A 17,086-nucleotide genomic window follows, 5' to 3' on the forward strand; every position below is an offset into this window, starting at 1 on the left:
AATAGAAGTGTAAAACCAGCTCACCATGTCACTGATGTCGTGACATAGTAGACACTTTTAATTATTCACTAAATTTCTTGATACTAAAGGCCCTGACAAGTTTGGGATTATATATTTTAAACATTGCTAAAGACCTCAAAGAGAATTATTTAATTTTCAAAATTAATCTTTCAACATTAGAACACCATTATAAGAAAATCAGTCAGCAGTGTTGTGTAAGTTAAATCATGTTTCTTGAAAGGCAAAATCCTAACTATGAATAGCTGATAAGACTAAACAGTTTATGAAAACCCGTCTTTTAAAGGCACTGTACTATATTGGTTTTGTTTTCTCAAGATAAAAATTTCATAGCATAAGTTAGAACTAAGTGGGGCACCGGCCCCTCCCACCGCTGCCGAGATGTGACCCCCGGGGGCCGCATGCGCGTGCGGCTCCTCCACAGCTGCACAAGCGTGAATCCAGACCCAGCTGAACCAACTTCAACATGGGCAGCTCCTTGCAGATTGTCTCCAGCCAGAGAACTAAGCAGCGACCCCAGCCCGCCCAGGAGCCCGCCTGTCCCTTCCCGGGGATGAAGGGCGTGGGGACCGCCATAGTATGATGACCACAGATGGGGTTTACCAGCGTGCAATGATCCGGAAGAAATCTCCCTGGACTTAGTTGTTAAAGTACAGAAATACAAAGTACAGACCTCATTTCTCTTCACAACAGGTCTGACTGTAGTGAGGTGCTCCTAATAATAATGGTGAGGTTTGTGTTGAAATATTGAATGTACCCAAAGTAGATAGAAAGTAAAGTGAAATTTATCAGTTACAAGGCGGGAGGGGGGTGCCGGGGTGGGCGGGATGGGAGGTGTACTGTGTTTTTTTTTTTTTTTTTGTCTTCGGTGGTGGGATATGGGCACTGGTGAAGGGATGGTTGTTTCAGCATTTTATGACTAAGACTTAAGCCTGAAATCATTGTAATTTTCCACATGGTGATTCAATAAAATAAAATTTAAAAAAAAAAGTTAGAACTAAGTGAATTTCAGTGAACCAGAGACTTCTTGACTTGAAAACAAACTATACCTAGTTGAAGGTATAGTTTTGTAAGGGCTGTAGTTGACCTACTTCCGGACCTATAAATTAGATATTTAACTAACTAAAGTTTGAGTAGGAATGTGCCCTTGGCTCATCCATGATCTAAGTGAAAATATATATATGTTTTATTAGGACCTTATGGAAATAAGTATTTTGATTGCTTTATAATTCCATGTTGTCCATTAAACATATTTCTCATTTGCCTGTGTCTTTGCCTATCTCTATTAAAGAGAAGCCTGTTCTCTCTTCAACTCATGTATTCTCTTTGTCTCCTCTCACATCTTTAAAGCAAGATTTGTTTAATAAAAACTATTTTGCTTCACTATTAAATATACAAAAATAAATATTTTTCACTTTGAAGTTATTATCATGTATTTATAGAATAGGTATAGTTTTAAAATTGTCTGTACAATTATGCTGGGTGAATAGTAAGTGCACAATATGTATTATTAAATTAAGAAACACATTTGTGTTATTTAAAAATTTAAGCCAATGTGCCCCATTTCTGGTATTACTTGTAACTCCCAGATTCTCCCTTATGGCTGGAATATCTTTGGAACAAAATTGGAGAAACACTGGTGCAATTAATGGTAAGAATTTAAATGGAATTATCAAAATATTTAGAAACTGGTGTCTGGAGCAACTGGATAGTTTTAATCCCCAATTACTCTGGCTCATATCACAGTTCTTGTTTCTGCTTAATATGTTTGTCTCCACTATATTAGAGATATATCCTAGAGGTATTCTTTCTCTAAGCAACAATGGCAAAAAACACAAATGACAAAGATGGGGTAAAATGTGGACATATCATAAAATTTATGACGAATTAAGTGGTGCATTCATAAGAAAGTGAAACTTCATATAAATAAAATAATAAAAAAATCCCTTACGCATGTTTAATTCCATAAATGACTTTTACTGGCATAATATTTTCTGGAATATAGTTTATCGTCTTAAATAAACTAAGAAGCAGATCAGTTTGATAAAGGAGAAAATATGGTAAAGAAACAAGCATTGAATATGACAAGCACAACTTCCCACCCACCTGAAATAGCATTTTAGATAATAAAAAGAAAACTGGCATGTATTTTAAAACGTTTTCTAAATGTGGATACAGTTCTGCTATCTAACTTTTTAGAGTAGCCAGAGGCTAATGTATGACAGCATCAGACTACAAAGCTTCCTCAACAATCTGAATTTAAGCATGTAGCTCAGCTTAGGAAAACAATATGGCATAAGAGTTTCCCATGTAATCTAAATCCAACAAACTGGATGCATTATTTGTTTGGGGCATAGTTTTAGGTTTTCCCAGAAGGCCAGCCTGAGGCAAAATTGAGAATAAAGGTAGTTTTTTTTAATATTATCACTATTTTTCAATCTCAGGTGACCCACTATAGTAGCCCTACAGTCTGTCATGTAACTCAAAGTTTGACTTCTCTCTCCCTGAGGCAATTCTGTAGGATGTTCTTCTAAAACCCTATGCCCCAAATGTGTTACCTATCTAGGGGGACATTTTGTGTACCTTGAAAGTAGAAAAGTATACTTAAAAACTTAGTGAGAAAATAAGTCAGATTCCATTTGCTTCAATGAATGAAGGGGAGAGACTTAGAAATAAGTACTTTAAAATGTGATTATGACAATAAGAATTATTCAAATGAAGATTTGAAAGATGAAGAAACAAAGAGTAGCATGAGGATGAGTCAGAAGGAGAGGAACAGATCGAATGATTGCACTATTTTGTGGGATATATATTAAAAAGAAAACATAGTATGAGACAAATATCCAAGGGCAATAGAAATGAAGACCAGGAGATTGTTCCACCATTGGAAGCCTGCTTCAAGTGCTGGGGGGAGAAGGTAGCTGGGATAAAGAAGGGACCACTAAGACAATGATAGTTTGAAACAATCACCCTGGAGAAGAACTGTGTGCTGAGAAAGAGGAAGGAAGAAAGAAAAAAGAGAGAAAGGTAGAAAGAAAGAAAGAAAGAAAGAAAGAAAGAAAGAAAGAAAGAAAGAAAGAAAGAAAGAAAGAAAGAAAGAAAGAAAGAAAGAAAGAAAGAAAGAAAGAAAGAAAGAAAGAAAGAAAGAAAGAAAGAGAAGAAAGGGAGGGAGGGAGGGAGGAAGGAAGGAAGGAAGGAAGGAAGGAAGGAAGGAAGGAAGGAAGGAAGGGAGGGAGGGAGGGAGGGAGGGAGGAAGGGAGGGAGGAAGGGAGGGAGGGAGGGAGGAAGGGAGGGAGGGAGGGAGGGAGGGAGGGAGGGAGGGAGGGAGGGAGGAAGGGAGGGAGGGAGGGAGGGAGGGAGGGAGGAAGGGAGGGAGGGAAGGAAGAGAAAGAAAGAAAGAAAGAAAGAAAGAAAGAAAGAAAGAAAGAAAGAAAGAAAGAAAGAAAGAGAGAGAGAGAAGAGAGAAAGAAAGAAAAAGAAAGAGAGGGAGGGAGGAACAAAGGAAGGAAGGAAGAAAGGAAGAATAAAAAGATGAGTATAACTACAAAAAAGGAGTATCAAGAGGTACTCAATAGCAGAAGGTCTCAGATTTCAAGTGAATATTGACTTACACTAATGAATAATATCAATACAATGGATTTAAAAGGGATATAACAAATAATAGAAGATCAGCAAGATCTGGTATTGTATTCTGATGCATAAAGCAGATGAAGAAAATGTGGAAATGATGAAACGACTTGTTTTGTTTCTGCCTTCTTCTGTCAGATGTGCAAATTGTACTATCCTATTTCTAAAATTTTATTTAAAAATCACTTTGCTGATTTAATAAATTACATTGAAGTTTATTAAATGCATGGCATATCCTAATTTTAATCTTCTATTGATTGCCTTTTATTAATTTGTCAAGGATAGGTACAAGGCCTACTGAACCCTAAGCAGAGCCAGGGCTGGCCCATGAGCACAGAGTAAGGAATAATCCCTGAGCACAGTCCAGTGTGACCCCAAAACAAAATAAAAGGTTGAAGAAACATGAAATATCAAAATATATTATAAAATTGACTTGGAGAATAGTATCGTATTTTCCTCATGACAAAATAGTGGAACAGAAAAGACTATGTGTTACAAAGATTATATCATGCATGAGCAGAAGAATGAATTTCAGTCATCTATGTGGTATTAAAATATAAAAAGCAAAACTAGAAATATTTTGTAACTATAGAAAAGGATAGTTTGCGGATTCAAAATCTCATAGAAGAATTAAAAGCAAATATAAATCTCAATCCATAAAGGAAAATACATACAATTTTCACTATTATAAAATAAAGAACCTCTTATGAAAATAAACAATAGTTATATATATTTTTAAAGAAAATTTTGGGACATAATTCTGAAGAAGATAAAAATGCAAACCAGTGGCTGAGATTAGATAATGAATTCCAAAAAGTTTTTAAAAGAAGTGATGTTATGTTCTTAATTGATTAAAATACACAGCTATTTCAGGAAAAGGATGTAAACATAATTTAGAAACAGATGAAAAGACTATCAACCTTGTTGTCATTATATAATTCAATTTAAAGTATAAGACAACTTTTAATACCCTCTCCATTTGCAGCGGCTGAAAAAGCAGGCAACTCAAGTGTTGATCAAAATTAGGACGATGAGAACATGAATCCTCTGCTTATGTGGTTAAATAGAACGACTTTGCAAAAACTGTTTGTTTTTCTTTTCCATTTCCTAGAAATCTAGTAAATATGGAAGATAAACATATGGTTGTCCAAATATCCATGTTTTCTTCTACATTTCAAAACCTTATCTGTTAGATGATACTATGAAACCAGTTTTTGGTAACAGAATGTGTGTGTAAGTAATATACTTCTGAGCTAAGGCATATAAAAATAAGAAATTCTCCAATTTTGTTTTCCTGCTACAGTGACCAGAAACCGTGTGTTGCTATGTTGATCCCACTTTGGTCATTGATTCCGCAAATGGAGTAAAGGCTCTGACCTGCAGTGAAAATGAACGCTGGGTACTTTAAACCACTAAGAATTTGAGCTTTCTCTATTATTGGTCCAGAATGTATTCTATCTAGAATATCCAATACCTAACAACTCAGAAATTCCGCTCTTGTGGAAAACCATTTAATTATTCACAGACATGTACAAGTGTGTTTATAAAAACATTGTTCATAGTAAAAAATATAAATCATCCACAAGAGGTTGAAAGAGAAATTAGAACGAAGTAAAAATAAATGACTCATTATGTATAAGAAAAGGTGATACTCTGAAAATGCACTCCTGTAGAGAGAACAAACAATACTAACCGTATGCCTCAATTTTTAGAAACTTAACAACCTGCAAGTCTAAACTATGTATCTTTAGAGACACATATATAGGCGGAAAACTATTTGAAATGATAATATATGCATTATTAGCAAAAGCATGGCATTGATCACCTTCCAGTTTTAAGCATACTGAGGATGATAATATTCATAAAAATAGTAATAGCTCATACTGTACCAGTAATTGCCTAGGTACTTTCTACTTAATAACATTTAATAGTCAAAAGAAATCTGTATGTAAGTGCCATATAATTCCCTTCTTATAAGATGAAAACTGAAGCACAGAGAGGATATTCTAAGTTCAGAGGCTTGTAGCTAGTGGTAGTAGTAGCAGTAGTAGTAGTAGTGCAGTAGTTCTAGAAATGTGCAATGAGTCATGAACCTGCATTCTTAACCATTGCACTGCCATATTAAAGAGATATATGATGCCTTAACAATGGTTAGTTCTTAACCTTTGTAGTAGACCAATAAAAGCAGCTTATTTTCTAGATTATGTATAGTGACTATATCGATTCTTTTTTATAATTGTTTTTCGAAGGAGCTCCAATTGGAATTGAAAAGGCCTAGAGGCCATTCCTGGAAATTGTTAGCCAAATGGGTTAGTAGTTTCATGTGAAGTCCTGAGTATGTAGTGAGGCTTAGGCCATAGGTGTCAAGGTTAGCAGGCCAGTTCAACATTGCTCAAGGACTTTCAGGACTACTTGCAGAGGTGTCCTGGGAACTCCAGAGGCGAACTCCATAATGCTTGGGGAGCACATGATGCCAGTTATCAGAGCAGGATTGGTTGCATGCAAGTTACAAAAAAAAAATACCACTTTGTTCTTGCTTTACTATAAAAATCATCCTTGTTCTAGAATGCTAGAAGGAATAGAGCTCTGAATTTAGGCAAACAATAGAAGCAAAGAATGAGGCTGGAATTGGCATTATAAACCTAACATATGTAGAAAATACTTGGGGAGACCAAAAGCAAGAATGTGTTTGTGTAGGGGGAGGGAGTAAAAAAGTGAGGAAATAGTTTGTGTGAATGCTTTTGTATCCTTTTTTACGTACAATTACACTAAATGATCATTGCAAATACTAGAGCCAGAGAGATTGGCAATAGCAAACTAGACATCCTGGTGCCAATGCGTAAAAAACAGTCTCTGGAACAGGCTGCTGGTGTTTTAAGAAGCTGGTGTTAACAGTGCAGACTGACCAGCTGTTCTATAGCAATCACTCCTTCATCCAGTTTCCTGCAAACTTCAGAAGTGATGAAATATAAACTAACGATGTTGCCACTTTTAGTGCTGTTTACTCCCCGAACTATTGTTATATAGTGAAACAACAGCAAATAGGTATTTAATAGTAGCTCTGTGGTGCCTGGGGAAGAGAGTATCTCTTGGTGCATATCTTAATGCAACAGATGGGATACAAACTGACATGGAGTTTGGCTCTTTCCCAATACATACAAACTTAGAGGAAAGATGATGTCTCTGTGGAGTCAGAAAAACAAAAATCAGAATAAGTAGACACCTGAGGAATAAATGTACCGTAAAAAAAGGGCAATTAGCTGAATAAAACATACCACAAAATTAATAGTTATTAAAACTGAGGGACCATGAATTTAAAATAATAATGAATATTCTCAATATAATAAAGACAAATATTAATATGATGATGCAGAAATATAGACCATTAAAAAGCAAGTATTTAGAATCAAAGTAATAATAAACGTCATAGTAGGTATGAAGGAAAATAGAGCACTGTAAATAAAAATTTGGAAAATGTAGGAAAATTTCTCCCTCTAACGGTATTCACAATAAATGTAGGTAGATTAATCTCACTATTATAAAGATAAATTCTAAAATATACTTCGAAAAGATAAAAATATATTAACTGCAAAATATGTACTTAAAATAATCCACAAGTTGAAAATAAATGGGGAAAATAAGAGGCCAGGACCCACAGTATAGCAGTGAAGGTATGTGCCTTGCATGGGGTAGACACAGTTTTGATCTCTGACACCCCATATGGTTCTCTGAACCTGCCAGAAGTGATCTCTGAGCACAAAGACAGAAGTAAGCTCTGAGTATTGCCAGGACAAGCCCCCCAAACCAATTTATATGTATGTGTGCATATATGTATATTTGTGTGTATACATATATGTATTATTCTATATGTATGTATATAAGCATATATGAAAAATAAGAGACTGAATCGTCGATTTCACGAGTGGGCTCAGTAATCTCTCATTCGTCCTTTCCCTGAGATCTTAGAAGTCTCTCTCAGCTTGGCCCTCCCAAGGATGTCTCACTGGGGGCTCTTTCAGCGTCAGGGGAATGAGATCCAGCTTGTTACTGGCTTTAGCATATGAATACACCATGGGAAGCTTGCAAGGCTGTCCCATGTGGGCAGGAAACTCTCAGAAGATTGCCAGTTTCTCCCAGAGGGAGAAGTAGGCTACAAGATATGGCTTCTGGGAGCTTGCTTTTAGGTCTCTGGTGTTGGCCTTTAATGGGATTACACACACCTGGGTTCCTCTGCTGTGCCTTCATGCGTGACGTCTGTCTGGACCTGTGGAGAGGGGCCTCGAGCATGGCTGTAGATAGTTTCATGTGGTCTTCGGCCACCAGGAGCTCTGCTTGGGGTGGAGAGGGAAGGTGGATCCCATCCCCTCCGAGGGGCCCCGGGGAAGACAGCCAGGCGTGCGGGCAAGAGATTAAAAGAAGGTGAATTGATAGATTAATCTCCAAAGAATCAGAAATAATACTGTGTGTATGTGTATGAAAGCATATGAGAGGAGAAGACAGAGTGATGGAGAAAGATAACAAAATTCCACTTTTTTGTTTCTTTGACATATACCTCAATTATGTGATTACTTGTGGTCCATAGACTAAGATTAAAATTGGATATCCTTTTAATTCAATTGAGAAATGGTTCAATTGAAGCAAGTATATACTTTCCAACTATACTCAATTATCTGTTGTCATGGGATTTAAACTTTGTCTGTATATTCTAGGTTTTGTTCACTGCAACTCCAGGGTTTATCTTTCTTCGCTTGGTTTTCTTGGCATGGGAGTTAAACCCCAGCACCCGATCTCTTAGGCAGCTGCAGACTCAGTCTGTAGTGAGGAATTGATCTTTTTGCAGGGAAGGAAAGTCAGTCTTAGGTCTTAGCCAGAACTTCCAGGTCTTTGTCCTATCTCACAGAAGAGAACTTCAGGAGGCGATGAGCAGTGAATTTAAAAACAGATTTTATTTGGAGGTTTTTGAAGAAAGGAAGGAGGTGCAGAAAGATCTAAGTCTTCTCCAAAAGACAGAGAGAACCCTGAAAGGCCTTTAAGAGCAGCTTTTATATGGATATTTCCCTGGTTGCCTTGGTTTGGAGTTTTCTGCCAGATGTGGGGCTCATTCAGGTATTGTCACAAAGGAAGGGCTTTGAAGTTTTCAGTGAATCTCTTTCAAGTCTTTTTTTTTTTTTTTTTTTTTTGCTTTTTGGGTCACACCTGGCAATGCAAAGGGTTACTCCTGGCTTTGCACTCAGGAATTACCCCTGGTCATGCTCAGGGGACCATATGGGATGCTGGGATTCGAACCCGGGTCGGCCGCGTGCAAGGCAAACGCCCTACCCACTGTGCTATCTCTCCAGCCCCTCTTTCAAGTCTTTCTTGCAGTCTCTGTCTATGTTAAGTTTGTCTTCTCTGTAGAGGGCCCAGACTCTAGGTTCTGTTACTGATTCCAAGAAGGTCTTATTAGTCCTTACTTCAAATGCTCACAGGTGGGCTTAGCAGGACTACTATTTCCCAGGAAATCTATTACCATGGTGGTGGTGGGGGTGGAGGGCTTCCCTATCCACTTGCCTGCCTACATCAGAACTAACACATTCCCTGGCATATAGCAGGTACTGAATGAATGATCTCCTATATAGAGACTAAAATTAGGACTGTTAAAATTAAGACTGGATGCACTGAAAGCATTCTTAGCAAGCACAACTTCATTTTTTATTTATTGTTATGGTTTGTGGGCCATAGCAGCAACGATTAGGGGTTACTCCTTTCTCTGTATTCAGGAATTATTACTCACAGTGCTTTGGGGACCATATGTGATGCCAGAAATTGAATTCAGGAGCGTTGTGTGCAAGGGAAGTGCCCTACCTATCCTTGGTACATCTCTGCAGTCCCACAGCTTTATTATTGAGCGTTTGAGTTCATACCCTGCCTCCTACATATGTCTCAAGGTACCAAATAGCAGGTGTTATTGTTTTCAATTGAAGGGAATTAAAATAAATTTTTGTTTTGATCTTTTAATAGGAATTTTATAGCACTCATGATAGTATTCAGACCTGGGTATTTTTCATTTTTCAAAAATAATTCTTTCATTTTTAATATTTGTCTTGTTTATCTTTCCTTCCTTATACCAGATGAATTCAAATCTATAGGTTTTCTATTTCAGTTGATGCAAAATATTGCTCAATTATTTTGGGTATCCTCAATACCACTGCTGTTGGCCCTTTACATACATGTACGTGGTTGCACACATACACAGACACACAAACATATACACACATTCCACCTTTTTTTGAAAGTTTCTTTATTGCGACTAGTCCTATTTGTTCAACACCAAAACTGATGAAAAGTTTTAAGTCAGTCATTTAGCATATAGGAGTACCTACTCCCTTTACATGATTATATTAGTGTTCCAGGGACATATATGGGTTTCCCTAAGAATTATTATTGCCTATTGCTTTCTCTTTCTTTATAGTCACCTAGTGCTGCTTCAAAATTGGTTCTCTGTCATCTATGTTATGCCACGGCTAAAGTATTTCTTAACTTCTAAACTTCATGCTTTGTGAATATAGTCCACTGAAAGCTAAGCCAGTTTTACAAGAAATACTAATGGTCATCTATATACAAAAAAGGTAAGAAATTCCACTTGCAAGTAGCAAGTTATCTAAAAGGGTGTATGAAAGATCAAAGTAAAATTAGCATCTTTATAGAACAAAATTAAAATGTACTTGTTTCCACTTAAATTGGCATGTAACCTAAGAAACTAAGGTATAAATTTCATAGTAACCTCAAAGAAGAAGAAATATTTTGTATAAATAAACAAGATAAGGCAAATGAATGAACCCAATTGCTACATAAATACAGCTATTAAATGACAATGGACAGAAAATGAGATAATAATAAAAAATAGCAAAACCAGTAATGACACTATATATATATATCCATAAAGAAAAAGTACCCAAAAGTTATGTCTGTAGTTTCACCAAATGTTAATGACCTGAATTCCCTGAATTCACCTATCAAAAATTATAGAGTGGACAGATGTATCAGAAAGCAAAAATTAACCTTCCTTTTAAATAACTACTTGTCTATCCAAAGATAGACATAGGCTCAAGGCAAATTTTTTTTTCTAAAAAAGGCATATAATTGCCTTTTTTAAACAGTAGGTAATCATATCACTTATATCAGGCAAAAATATTTCAAACTAAAAATGAAAGCATGGAAAATATTTTATAGTAATTAATGTGTACCTAGATCAAGCATACTTAACACTCATTAACATGTAAGCACAAGGACCATCAAAATATGTAAATTATCCATTAACAGTCCTGAAAAGAGATATCAATAGGAATATAATAGTAGCAGGTGCTTTAACCACCATTCTCACCAACAGACAAATCAATCAGACAGAAAATGAATAAGGAAACAGCAGGCTTAAATGAGAAATTGGAAGAAGTGGGCTTCATACACATGCACAGGGCTCTCTACAACAAGATAAGCTGAAAACACATTCTTTCCTAATGCACATGACATATTTTTGAGGATAGGCTGCATGGTATAACACCAAAAATTTTTCAGTGATTTAATGATGATAGTAATCATATCAAGTATCATTTTCACATCACAATGAAATAATGCCGAAGTTAACTACTAAAGCCTAAGAAAAAATGAAAAATTCTGGAAACAAATGAGAATAAGCACATGAGCTTCAGAACATATGGGGCATAAAAAGATAATAGTACAAAAATGTTCATAGTGATAGTTTTTATCAGAATAGTATATAAAGTATCATACATCAGAAGACAAGAAAAGCTCAAATAAACAATCTGGTTTCATATATCAATAAACTAGGAAAAGAACTTGTCAGATACAAATTTAGTAAATGGGAGGAAATTAAAATTACAATAGAAATTAAATAGATGTAAAAAAAGGTAACACAAATATCGACAAAACCAAGAATTGATTCTGTGTAAGAATAAACAAACTTGGGGCTCGAACAATAGCACGGCAGATAGGGCATTTGTCTTGCACGTGGCCAACCCGGTTCGATTCCCAGCATCCCATATGGTCCCCTGAGCATCCCGGGAGTAATTCCTGAGTGCAAAGCCAGGTGTAACTCCTGTGCATCGCCGGGTGTGACCCCAAAAAGAAAAAAATTAAGGGGAGGGTTGACAGGAGGGATACTGGGAACACTGGTGGTGGAGGATGGGCAAGAGTAGGGGAAGGGATACTCGATCATTGTATGAATGAAATGTAACCATGAAAGTTTGTAAGTCTGTAACTGTATCTCATGGTGATTCATTGAAACGAAAAATTAAAATGCAAAGTATCACAAAATCCCACCCTTGCAGCCCTTTTTCTTGGGGGGGGGGTGCTATCCCCACCCACTCTGCACAGCTTGACCCAGGAGGAGCAGTCAGCGTGCATGACAGCCGTGCCTGCGTCCTTGCTCACTGAATTATATTTTTAAAACGTTAGCTCCGGGGCTGGAGAGATAGCACAGCGGGTAGGGCATTTGCCTTGCACGCGGCCGACCCGGGTTCAAATCCCAGCATCCCATATGGTCCCCTGAGCACGGCCAGGGGTAATTCCTGAGTGCAGAGCCAGGAGTGACCCCTGTGCATCGCCAGGTGTGACCCAAAAAGAAAAAAAAAAGTTAGCTCCAAATAAAGTCATATTCTGAACCATACTTGATATTAGGATTTAAACATACAACCTTCTGCGGGACAGAGGAGGACATTTCAGTTCCTAACAGCAAATAACTTGGAACAAATACCTAAAGTTCAAGGTGTCAACTCTCCACTTGCTCTAAAATATAAAATTTTTCTTCCTCATTTAGGAGCTAGGTCTTGAAGTTCAGGAGACCCTAGATATCTAAGGTGGTCTATCTTCTTTTGCTCAGTTTGGATAAAAAGCAGCAGAAATCTTTTCATTTAACTATAAAATCAGTGAATTATTTAATAAATTTTTGTGTGAACTACCACCTACCCTGTCAAGTACTTTGCTTACCTATACCTATTTAACGATCACTTTTCTGAACTTCTATCACACTGGCATATCTCTACTTAACAACCTGATAATTGAGTATTTACTATACCTACGTGGTGGCAATTCCAGTGCTTAAATATATCATCTCATCAAATTGACAGTGAACTTTTGGAGGCTAGAATTCTTTTATATCGTTTTACTTCCAATATAAAGTTGGTCAAGAAAATTGGGCACTCTGGACCCACTTAGCTTAGTGATAGTATTAAACATAATCAGTAACTCCAGTAGTATCCATTTTCCTTTTAATTTCCTATTAATTTTTGTCTGGTCTTACATTCATGCTTTCATTTGCAAATTGTAAGTATACTATATTTTGCTCCTTTATCATCATATAAATGGTGCTGAGTTTTAATTGTTTACAATGAGTTTATAAAGGAGCTATAGAACACCATGTTTAATGATATTACTTCCTATTTTGAACTTTATAAATATCACACAAACAGCAAAAATAGTTATTGTAAATATATTTAACCTTAACATTTAAGACCATTAAACAAATTGCCTCAGTGCATATTACATATAAAGCTAAACGTGAAACATCTATTTTTTCACATTTATGGGTACATAGGAAAAAGGCAATCTTCAACCTCACAGGTTTTATGACAGTTATTTGTTGCACACCAGACAGACTCCAATAAATATGTGAGATAGAAAATCATGTTTTTTATATCCTACTTAGAGAGAAAGCATGTGCTATTATTGCAGTAGACTGCAAGATGCAGTATCACTAAGCTAATTGAAACTAGAAATCGTGAGTACCTTGCAAGCTGCTGCAAATTGATCTGCTCTATACTACATACAATTCTGATATATGCAAAGAATCTGGATATTCAGTGGGCCACTAACTATCCTGATAGTGTACCCAAATATAGCCACTCAGGTTCTGCCCACATTACTTGTCTGGGCTCTGTGTCTACCAGTTTCTAAGAATGCCTCTTTCCTCTTTTCTTTCATTAATATGGTAACTGTTTCCAAGAGTTGGTGCAGAAATTATCTTCTCAGATAAACTAAAATCAATAATCATTTGCTAGATCAAATACCATTCTAAATATTTGTTTATTAAAATTAAATCATTTGATACAATTTTCCTTTTAAAACTTAGAAATAAAATATTAATTTTGTTTTAAAATATTCCCTTAAAGTTATAAGAATTCTCTGAAAATGATATCTATTCCTACATATCTGGAAATACTACTTCAATTAAAACAAAATCAAACTTTAGTAAACTATAGTTGTATCTGAAACATGATTCATATAGCAGGAAGTAGAACTTATTTATAAGAGAATTATAATTGAAATATAAGAAAATTCTTTACAGCTATCTCTTTGACCATAGAGAGATAGAGATCAACATGTAAAGTATATACCTGGCATGTGTGAGGTCCTCAGTTCAATACACACTACAACACCACCCTCCTACCTCCATACTCCTTCTAGAATCACACTGCTGGCCAGAGCACTAAATTTTAAGGCTATCATTTCCAGGAGCAGCCTTGGGCCCTATTATCACCATTAGTACTACTGACTGTGGTCTATGAAAAATCATAGTAAGGCTTTGCAGTTAAAAATAAGATTATGTTCAGGGAAAGTAAAGTGAAATTTACCAGTTACACAGGCGGGGTGGGAGGCTGGGGTGGTGGTAGGGGAGGTATACTGTGATTCTTGGTGGTGGAATATGTGCACTGGTGAAGGGATGGGTGTTCGAGCATTGTATAACTGAGACTTAAACCTGAAAGCTTTGTAACTTTCCACATGGTGATTCAATAAAAGAATAAATTTTAAAAAATTAAAAAAATGAAAAGAAGATTATGTTAGCTGAAGATATAGTACACAGAGTAACATGCTTGCCTTGTATGTAACAGAACCCGGTTCAGTTGCTAATGCCATATATGTTTCCCTGAGATCCATTATGAGTAATTCCTGAATATTATCAGGTGTAGACCAAAAATCAAAACCTAAAAGAAACACATAACAAAACAAAATCATGGGATTACTATTCAGCTTTAGTATAATTATCCCTATCGATACATATAGCAATTTAACAAATTAGTAGCAAATTCTAATACTGTAATCCTAATACTGTGTAGTGCCTTGCATACAGTTAGAAGTATCAACTTCCATGTAGTCAAAACTTTTAATATAACTTCTTAAAAATTCCAGAGGTTTGTATTATATTTGTTTAAAGTAAATGATGCTCTATAATAATGTTAGTGTTTATGCTTCTGGAGCAAAAAATTTGCTCCACCTCCATCATTGTCAAAGTGCCAAAAAACCTAAAACACATTTCTTAAGTTGCTTCTAGTCTGCTATATCCCTTCGCATAACCATCTTTTCCCCCTTAGAAATCTCAGTTCTGTAGTCAGATCAAAGCTTTGTTTACATTCTCATTGTCAGAGGGCACATAGGTCTGAGATGATCCAGAGTTTGTCCTTCTTCCTCTAAGTTCACTTAACATGACATCTGTTAATTCCATCCAAGTTATGGCAAAAGGCAGGATTTTATCTTTTCTCATAGCTAAATAGTGTTCTTACCTATATTATGTAAGTAGTATAGCTAAATAATTTCTTTGTCCACTATTTTATTTCCAGATCGAGCCTCCTATTCTCTCTGGAAGCAATTCTTGCTCACGGACTGAAATTCTGTATTTCATGGCTTTCAAGATCACTGGGATGTATCTTTTGTCTCAGAGAGCACCATGTCTAGGCTGGTTTAGGTTTATGAGAGTTTATCTCAATATGCATTACCAGGTTCTCTAATTCTTGGACTTCAGCATCTCCATTGATGACCCCAGGTTTCTCCAACAGCTCCATCCTACCTCGTTAACAGCTACATCTTTAAGTTTAATTATTGCCCTCTCATAGAGGTGTGTTATATCTACTTAGTTTCTTTTTATATGAGAATTATTTAAGATGGCATAATTATACAGATCATGTAAGTGTTAGATTGTTAAAATTAGCTTCTTGACTATATGCATAAACATGTATTTGTGCGAGGAGCAGATCCGGCAGTGTTTAGGCCTTACTCCTGAGTCTGTACTCTTGGTGTCAGTGCTTGGGGGAACAAATGTGGTTTCCAGGGGTCAAACCAGGGTCAGCCACATGCAAAGTAATGTTCCTTTTGCTCTCTCTCTCTCTCTCTCTCTCTCTCTCTCTCTCTCTCTCTCTCTCTCTCTCTCTCTCTCTCTCTCTCTCTCTCTCTTTCCAGCCCAATATAAACACAAGGTTAACAAGGCCACTCTAAAATGTTTTCAAGATCTCACAGCTCAGAAGTGACCTAAGTTTGCTTAAGTCTGATTCTAAAGTACATTCTATTACTATGTTAAATAGCTTCTTAGAAAGAATTATACCATATTGATAAAGAGCTCTAACTCCAAACCTAGTTTCTCTTGTTTGAAGCCTAATCAAACATCAAATCTGATAAAAATGAATTAATTATGAGAAAATTAATTTTTTAAAATTTATTTTATTGAATCACCATGTGGAAGTTCTCAGGCTTATGTCTCAATTATACAATACTCAAACACCCATCCCTTCACCCGTGCCCATATTCCACCACCAAAGACCTCAGTCTACCTCCCAACACCTGCCCCCCAACCCCCATGCCTCCTGCGTAATTGATAAATTTCACTTCATTTTCTCTTTACCTTGATTACATTCCATAATTCAACACAAAACTCACTATTGTTGGAGTTTTCCCCCATGAAAGACAGCCCTACTGTCAATGAAGCATTTGATAATTAGTTTTCCATTGCTAAGACTGGAGAGATATGAAGTACCACTGTTTCAAGTACATAGAATTTTTCCCCCTCCTTCTCGCACCACCAAGTTCATGCCTGCTTAATAAATAGTCCTCATATTATGGCTGACACCACGCCGCCCAAAGAGAAAAAAGGATATTTTCCATCCTCGGCTGGTGTGGGGCTATGGCTTAGTTCACAGTCTACAGACATGGCTGCAAGCAGTTTCTGGAACCAAAAGTAGTTCCTCTGGATTCTGGTTGATCTGCAGCAACTCGGCCACACAAGAGTGTGGCCTTCCAGGTCGAATCTCGGCAGAGCATGCGCTGGTATCGGCCAGACACTGCCCAAGTGTCCCGCTGTTCCAAGTACATAATTTTCCCCCCTCCCATTCCCGCACCTCTAAGTTCGTGCCTGCTTAATAGACGTCATAATATGGTGGATGCCACACCACGTTTCTCCCAGAAAAGGGAAAAGAACCGAGAAAGGAGGATATTTCCTCTCCTTGGCCGGCATGGGGCTATGGCTTAGTTCACAGTCTAGAGAAGTGGCTGCTACTTTGATTACCTTCAATATTTCAACAGAAAACTCAGCATTATTGTTTGGAGTTTCCCCCCACAGTCAGACCTGCTAAAAAGGAACTGTTTCACATTGCTGACAATTAATAGATATTAGGTTGCG

The sequence above is a fragment of the Sorex araneus genome, chromosome X (genome assembly GCF_027595985.1).
Source record: "Sorex araneus isolate mSorAra2 chromosome X, mSorAra2.pri, whole genome shotgun sequence".
NCBI classification, from domain to species: domain Eukaryota; kingdom Metazoa; phylum Chordata; class Mammalia; order Eulipotyphla; family Soricidae; genus Sorex; species Sorex araneus.